Source organism: Rosa chinensis, chromosome 5 (assembly GCF_002994745.2).
Source record: "Rosa chinensis cultivar Old Blush chromosome 5, RchiOBHm-V2, whole genome shotgun sequence".
NCBI classification, from domain to species: Eukaryota; Viridiplantae; Streptophyta; class Magnoliopsida; order Rosales; family Rosaceae; genus Rosa; species Rosa chinensis.
Window position 1 is genome coordinate 70,919,709 of NC_037092.1, and position 7,480 is coordinate 70,927,188.

The 7,480-nt window shown below is 34.9% G+C and overlaps 1 long non-coding RNA gene across 16 annotated transcripts; it reads left to right on the forward strand.

The window, feature by feature from the left end:
- The first annotated feature begins 2,569 nt into the window (after window positions 1-2,569).
- LOC112166974 lies at window positions 2,570-6,404 on the forward strand. 16 transcript variants are annotated; one of them, XR_005800437.1, is made up of 11 exons: window positions 2,570-2,691; window positions 2,877-2,904; window positions 3,328-3,401; window positions 3,810-3,976; window positions 4,066-4,158; window positions 4,242-4,402; window positions 4,506-4,601; window positions 4,725-4,831; window positions 4,954-5,110; window positions 5,618-5,706; window positions 6,109-6,404. It is a non-coding gene; the product is annotated as an uncharacterized LOC112166974 (long non-coding RNA). The 16 variants fall into 16 exon arrangements; XR_005800435.1 differs by adding an exon at window positions 3,478-3,679 and having other exon boundaries at window positions 3,810-4,402; XR_005800432.1 differs by having other exon boundaries at window positions 2,571-2,691; window positions 3,810-4,158.
- The last annotated feature ends 1,076 nt before the right edge of the window (window positions 6,405-7,480 follow it).

The following is a 7,480-nucleotide window of genomic DNA, read 5'->3' on the forward strand; positions in this document are numbered from 1 at the left end:
ATCCCTGCATCCATACTATGTAGTGATAAAGTAATTTGGGGTTCACATCCAAAACCAATTGGCAATGGATGGAGTGGCCCAAACCCTTATAAACTCATAGGCAATGTTCCATTTTTCTCATGTGGGTTGTATATATATTCTCAACACGCCCCCGCACGTGTGGCTAATTTTCAAGCCATACATGTGGACAACTTAGGTGACATGGAGCCTGTGTGGCCGTTAGGCATGCACACGTGGGAAACCCTCTTTGATACCATGATAAAGTAATCTGGGGTTCAAATCCAAAACTAATTGGCAATGGATGGAGTGACCCAAACCCTTATAAACCCATAGCCAAGGTCCCATTTTTCCCATGTGGGATGTATATATTCTCAACATGTAGAAATTCATGATATATTTCCCCATATGTTTTTCAGTGTGTCAAACTTAATCGGCATGCACTTCATCTAGATTCTCATATTGCTTCATCCTCCATGGCATATTAACAAGCAATGGGAAGATTTGCTTCTATGAGAGTTTGTTCAGGTATGCCCAATCAACTCTCTTTCCTTGGTTGATCCATGGAACACGTGCACACACATATTCAAGCATTTGTACATAGGTATTTTTTCAGTTATTTTTTTTCTTCTAAACACATTGCTTATTTTTTTTTACTTTAGGTTTTTAGATTTGGAACCATTGGTACTAAAGATGGTAAACCAGTGAATAAATTGAATAAGAAGCATACTTATGTTGCAGAACCATTTTCTGGCAATCTACATTGTCAAAAGAAAATTCAACAAGAAGAGAATTACATTATCAAAGCTAAACTTACTGATGAGCACGTTCAAAAGTCCAATTCATTGTTCCCTTATGAGCTTCAAGAGATTGTCCATGCTAAGGCAGAGGTCAGTAGTGATTTCCTTCAATGTGTTTTTTTTTTTTTTGCTTATTTATCATTGATATGTTGAGCTCAATAGTTGGGGTAGCTATTGGTTATGTTTAATTAGCTGTCAGCTCCATCGAGTATTGGGTGATATTTTGTACACTTGTTCCTTTCTCTTCTCCCAGGTATTTATTTCCTCTATCTATAATATCTGCTTTTCGTCTAATTTATATAATTCAACCATTTTTTTTTTAGGGTTTAATCTTGTAAGTGGGTGATCCCAGGGGCCTGGTCATTTCTGTTTTTTGCATGATTTTAGGAATTGTTAATTTGCTGAGCATTTTTCTTCTAGTATTACCGATATTGGCTTATCGTCTCTAGGTTCAAGTATCTACAAGCATTTGATATGAGTGGCTAAGCCTATTTTGATATTCTGACTCTTCCCGCGTTTGACACTTAAGCTGAACCAGTGGGGCATTTCATGATTTTCGAAAAACCTATACTTCTTGTTTTATCTCAATTTTTGATATCTTAAAGGAGACTCTGCAATGATTATTTTGAACATGGTTTCATGAAAAAAGGAGTTAAAATGAGATACTTGTGCTATTTTGAAATTACCGCACTGTTTCAGGATTTCTGCAAAATTCAACATTTCAGTCACTTTGGATTCTTGTTTGACCATCCATTTGAACTGCGAATAGCATGAAACTATGGAAAATGGTAGCTTTGCATGTCTACTTGAAATCTGGAAAGTTGTGCTTAAAATCACTGAAAGAATAGTTGTTGGTGAATTTTTCTTTCTTGTTACCAGTTTTCTGAAACTGTCTCAAGCTTCCAGCTTATTGTTACTCTTAGAATGCTTATGAGTATGTTTGTAGGATTTTGGGTATTTTCGGCAATTTTTATGGTTTTAGTTTGTGTTTTTTAGACTTGGAAATCAAACCCTTTTGATTATTTTCTGTCTAACTGTTTTAGATTTGAAAGGGATTTTCTTGGTCTTCATAGATGCAGTGCAGTTCTGTTTTGGACTAGTTTTGGTACATCATCGATCTTATTGTTGTTTTGGTGTAGTGCTATGTGTATGTATAATGCTGAAAAGAATGAACAAAGACGGAGTTCAGTCCATTGGAAAAATTTGGCTGTAAGTTTCCCCACTTGTGGTTTTCAAAAAACAGTTTTTCATTTTGACTTTTCACTTGTTCATTCATTTGCTTGTGTTTAGGGCATTCCTCCCCAACCTAGCAACAAGGAGTGCAGGTACTTCATCATGCGATACATGAGATATATCATTGAGGATAAAGACACACTACAAGAAATTTTAGCTTTTACAAGGGGTTTATATGCAAAGACTTAAAATTCCTTGTATTTAGTATGGTTACACAAGGAATTTTACCGGTCCTTGTATTGTTTAAGAGTATATACAAGGAATATCCAATTTCTTTGCATTTGGCTTCTAGATATTTTAGAACCCATAAATTCCTTGCACATGTTTTCAGAGTCCTTGCATTGTTTTGGGCGGGAGCATTGAGCGCTCAAATGAAATCACTTAATACAAGGAATTGCAAAGTTCTTTGCTTTTTATGCACAAATATTGCAAGGACACAAGATATTCCTTGTATGTGAATAAATAAAAGGAACTAAATCCTTGCTTCTCGTGTTGATGTCAAGAAGAAAAGTGAAAAGCAGAAGCTTCCTCTCACACACTCCAAAGACCAGATCCACCGAGGGCTCTCGATAATCTCTCAAAATCTGAGAGCAAACCTCTGTCTACCTTTCTTCATCTTGCCCATCCTTGATGAAGTTCAGATGATGGTTCGTGTATTCAGGTTCTCTTTCTCTCTCTACTTGAAGGTTTAATCTTTAATAATTCATACCTCCTTGCGAATTGATGTATGGGCTTTCCATATTTGTGCTCTGGGTTCTCTTTTCTTTTATCAATTTGAGATTTTTATCATGTTTCTCTGTTTATGGGTTCTGAAAAGGTTTTCAATTTGCTTTATTTTGTGTGCAGGAAGATGAAGGCAAGGATTTTAGAAAAGGTGTGCTTTTGTGTTGATTTTATTGTCTGGGCGGGTTCATTTCAATATCCACAAACTGGTTTTAGGGTTCTGGTGCTAACTCTTTTTTTGTCTTTCTATGGCATAACATAAATTCCTTTTGTTCCCAATTCATTCTATTGTATGTGTGTACGTAATGGGAAAATAACCCAATCCTGATCACTTTGAACTTACTAGAAAGACCTGCATAAGAACAAATTTTAATCAATCTCAACACTTGTAATTTATCACGAAAAATAATATTATGATAGGACTTATAGGAGGGATAATATTGCTGTGTTGGTACCTTTAGGTGTCCTTACAAGATTAGAGAAATTTTCTTTTTCGCTTTGTTGATATGAATTAGAGTTTAAAGAATGTCTTTGTTTTATTTATTGTTATTTTTTATTTTTACGAATTTCTCAGGCTTGCAATCCACAATTGAGTTAAAGATCATTCAGCTACCTCATCACTAATCTTCAGTTGCTTTGTTTGGAAAGGTATTCGATATCTTTTTTACATTTGTTTATGCCAAACTCATATCTTCATATGTGCTTTATTGTCCGACACTTACAGGAAAGACCAAAGGTTTTTTTTACCCATTAAGGCCAGTACAATCCTCAAATAATTTATGTGAAGTGATTAAGTTGAGCTGGATCAATATGTCACTATGGATGGTCTGATATTGATGAAGAGCTTGATAAAACTAAGGATTTGCGGGTGATATTTAAACTAAATGAGGTTCATGCTAACTAGATTTTAGAAGATCTGTTGTGAGGTGATTTTTTTCTCGTTGTAACTAAATGATTATTTACTAATGATTCTGAGGTACATTATATGTCATGTATACAGGTGTTCATATCTAAGACCTTATTTATATCTCTATATTAACTGAATTTTTTTATTAGGTGTTCTTTGTGGTGGACTTGACTGATCCAGTTGTTGTTGCATATGCGGATTCCAAAATGTCTACTGCTTACTCTCAGTTCAAGACTCGACTGAAGGAGGAGTGGACGACAACATACCCATAAAGCGTGCATGACCATATGCACAACATGCTTTGGTGGCCTCTAAGGTAAATAGAAATTAGTTTGAAGTTCAAAAGCAAAATTTAAACAGACACTTAACTAGTTAGTCAAATCTATGTATATTTGTTCAATGGAGTATGGCAAGGAGTGGTCGCTAATACATAATTAGGGAGTGAAACGCAAGGATGATAATTATGAATGGATCAATGAGGTTGCCAAGAACAAATATGTAAGTCAGCTAGTGTAGGTTCTGGATATCACTAGGTTCTGTATAGTACAATGTGTTTGTTGGTGATCCCTCCATTCTTCTAGGGCCTTCAAAAATTTACTGTACCATCTATAAAATGATTAAGCTAGTTGCAAGAAGCTTTGGTTGTTGAGCTATGTTCAGCAAGATGGGTCGGAGTGCCATTGCAGAGTCCCTGTACAAGCTTTGCTGTTGTGAAGTTATTAGAGGATTAGGCACCAAAGAAGTGAGTTTTTACGCCCCTCATATTCAATTGATTTACCCATTCTCGGCTAGTGTTTAGTGTTTGTCCTAGAACCCTATTTATACATATTAACTAGTCTATTTAGATAATGGCATGTTTAGGAAGAAGAGACTGGATGAACTGTGCCTTGAAAGGTATGAACAATATAGCCGAACCTATATACAATCATGGATCTTACACGGTGAGTTTTACAATTGAATTACAGAAACCTCCTTCAAACGTGATACTCCCATACATTGTCTTGTACAAAAGCTATTATATAAAGTAGACCAGTGATAAGAGTTAACTTAGTTATTCATGTTAGGTGGTGTAGGTAAAGTAGTAGTGGATACGAAGGTGGTCAACAAAGCCGACACTCCAAATTTGATAAATCTGTTGTCAAGATTATGGCTGAAATCCCCAAATATATATGTATGTAGGTGATTACTTCACTTTAACAAACCAATCTACACTTAATTAAACGAGAATCATTTTATGCTCGAAATTTGGTAAGACCTGTTATGCTAATTTGTTCTTCTATTTTGTATATCCAGAACAGGACACAAGTTAGAAGCTGCCATTAAACAACTAGTTATCAATGTTTCTGCAAAGTAGCTCTTGACTCAGGGTTATCAATCGGCTGATTTATCAACTGTTTACTTCAGTATGGTGTAACTTTTTTTTTATGGACTTGATGTTGTATATGGATAGGTAACACCCCTATTTGGTAGTAAATGATGTGTTATTTCGTATAGGTCTGAGTACATCTATCAATACAGGAGCTATTGTTTACTTTTCAGTTTCTTAAGTACAAAACACACAATTAACAGGGCATTCTCCCACTAGCTTTCTATTCTCTTCTATCATTGTTATTTCTCTATTGCTTATAAATGCTAGCTTTTATGAGGTAGCAGAAAAAATTGAACAGATGAACGTGTGTGTGATAGAGCAGACATATTTAAGACACCCTCCTGGACTCCCACAAAAAGTAATTCGGTGACTTTGGATATGTCATTTATCTCTATTCTATTGGTCAGCTGTCAAGTGCTAGTAAATATGTGGTTACTTTGGTTGTTCTTAATCTCTTCTATTTTCTTTGAGGTGTGATTCCAAGGATTTTATACTTTCATTAAATTCAAAGAAAAACTATCTTATCTTTCAGCTTTTCACCTTCATTATCAACTTTTAATATTTTCCCTTCTTGCTTGTCATTTTCAGGGATCAACCTTTCCATAATGGACAAAAATATCCGAACCTAGCCGATGCTATATATGTGCGTGCTGGACTATATCGTCTGATGCAATTAGGTGAGCAGTTGAGAAAATTGATAGAACATATTATTGGACAATGGATAGTTTAACTTGGTTCTCTACTTTACATCAATCTGTGGTTGTATTGCTGCACTTTTATATTGATTGTTTTGAAATTAGCTGTTGTATTGTAATCAACTAATTTTGTTATGGTATAAATGGTAGTATGATGGGTTGGTTCCTTGAGCTGTATATATACCAAGGTACTCTGGCTGCGCCTAAATGAAATCTTGCAATTGTACTTCATATTTTAGCTTGAATATGTCTGTAAAGTACCTATAGATGTTCCTCCATGAAGCCACATAATTTGATTTATATGATTGAATTTCAATGTTTGATGATTTGTTAGTTTAGGTGCAATTGACTCTTTTCATGTGACTAAGCATCTTTCTTAATTAGGTACCTAAGCTCTAAACTCTAATGAACTGGCTTTCTTCCTGTATTCTCATATTGAAGCAAGGAAATGGCCACTTGAAAGTTTTGTTGAAGGGATCTCAAGAGCAGATGAGTTGGTGCTCTATTGATGACTTTCCTCACACCAGAATATACTCACTCCACGCTTCCGTGATTTGCATTTGCTAACTTTTAGTCTGGTGCTCTATTTGTGCATATGTATATGATCTACAAATAAACTAATTGTTTTTTATTCAAGGAATAAAAAAAAATCTGGAATGACATTTGGGGTACTTTTCTTTTATTCAGTTTTAATTTTTTTTAAAATTTTTTAAATACTAAATGCAAGGAATGATATGCAAGGAATTGTCCTTGTATATCAGTTAACTAGAGTTAACCTCAGGTTCAGAATTCCTGGCATTGAGATGAACAATTCCTTGCATTTATGAACTCAAATGCAAGGAATTTTCAAGTTGTTGTATTTGCTCTTTTGCAAGGGCCTCTTTGCAAGGACTCAAATGCAAGGAATATTCCTTGCATTTGAGTTAATGCAAGGAATTTTCAGTTTTTTACAAGGAAAAAATTCCTTGCAAAAGGCCATTTTTCTTGTAGTGACGTGTCATTGTTTTCTTCCAAGTTAACAACATATATAGCTATAAATATAGTCACTTGACTCAATTTCTATTAAGTGTGTTATTATATCCATGCCTCATTCACCAAAATGATTAACTGATCATTTTGATATAATAAACTGATTTCAGTGGGAGAGGAGAGGCAGCAGCCAATACATCCAAGCGGATATTGATCAAGTGTGAAATGAGTTGGGGAAATTTGTTGTCAACACATATGTGCACGAGTCATGAAGTAGCGCACTTGTTGTTGGTACATTTTAGATAAGGAAAGGATCTTTTTTGTGCTTCTTTGCTGGTACATTGTCATGCTCCATGTGTGGCATGTTTTGGAACAATATATATGTGTATTAGCTTTTTGATGTCCCAAGTAGATGGGCATGCACTAGAATGCTTTTCTTGTGTAAAATGTTGGTTTCAATGATTGGAAAATGCACCCCTTTTGCTTTTGAAGTTTAAAGTATTGGCTATATGAATCATTTGATGGTTTGCAATGTTTGTATTTGATAAAGTACTATTCATTTGATAAATTAATGGACCAAATGAATGCACAATGTAATTCAGGAATGTGATGTTCAAATGATCACACAACAGATTAGATATAATGATCACTGCCTGTTGTCTGAATGGCCAAAAATGGGACAAAAACACATTGTAATCAATCATATCACACATCGGTTTTTAACGAATCAGTGTCTTCTGATTTATACTCAGGCAACATAATTAATTGAACTCTGTTGTCCTAAAAG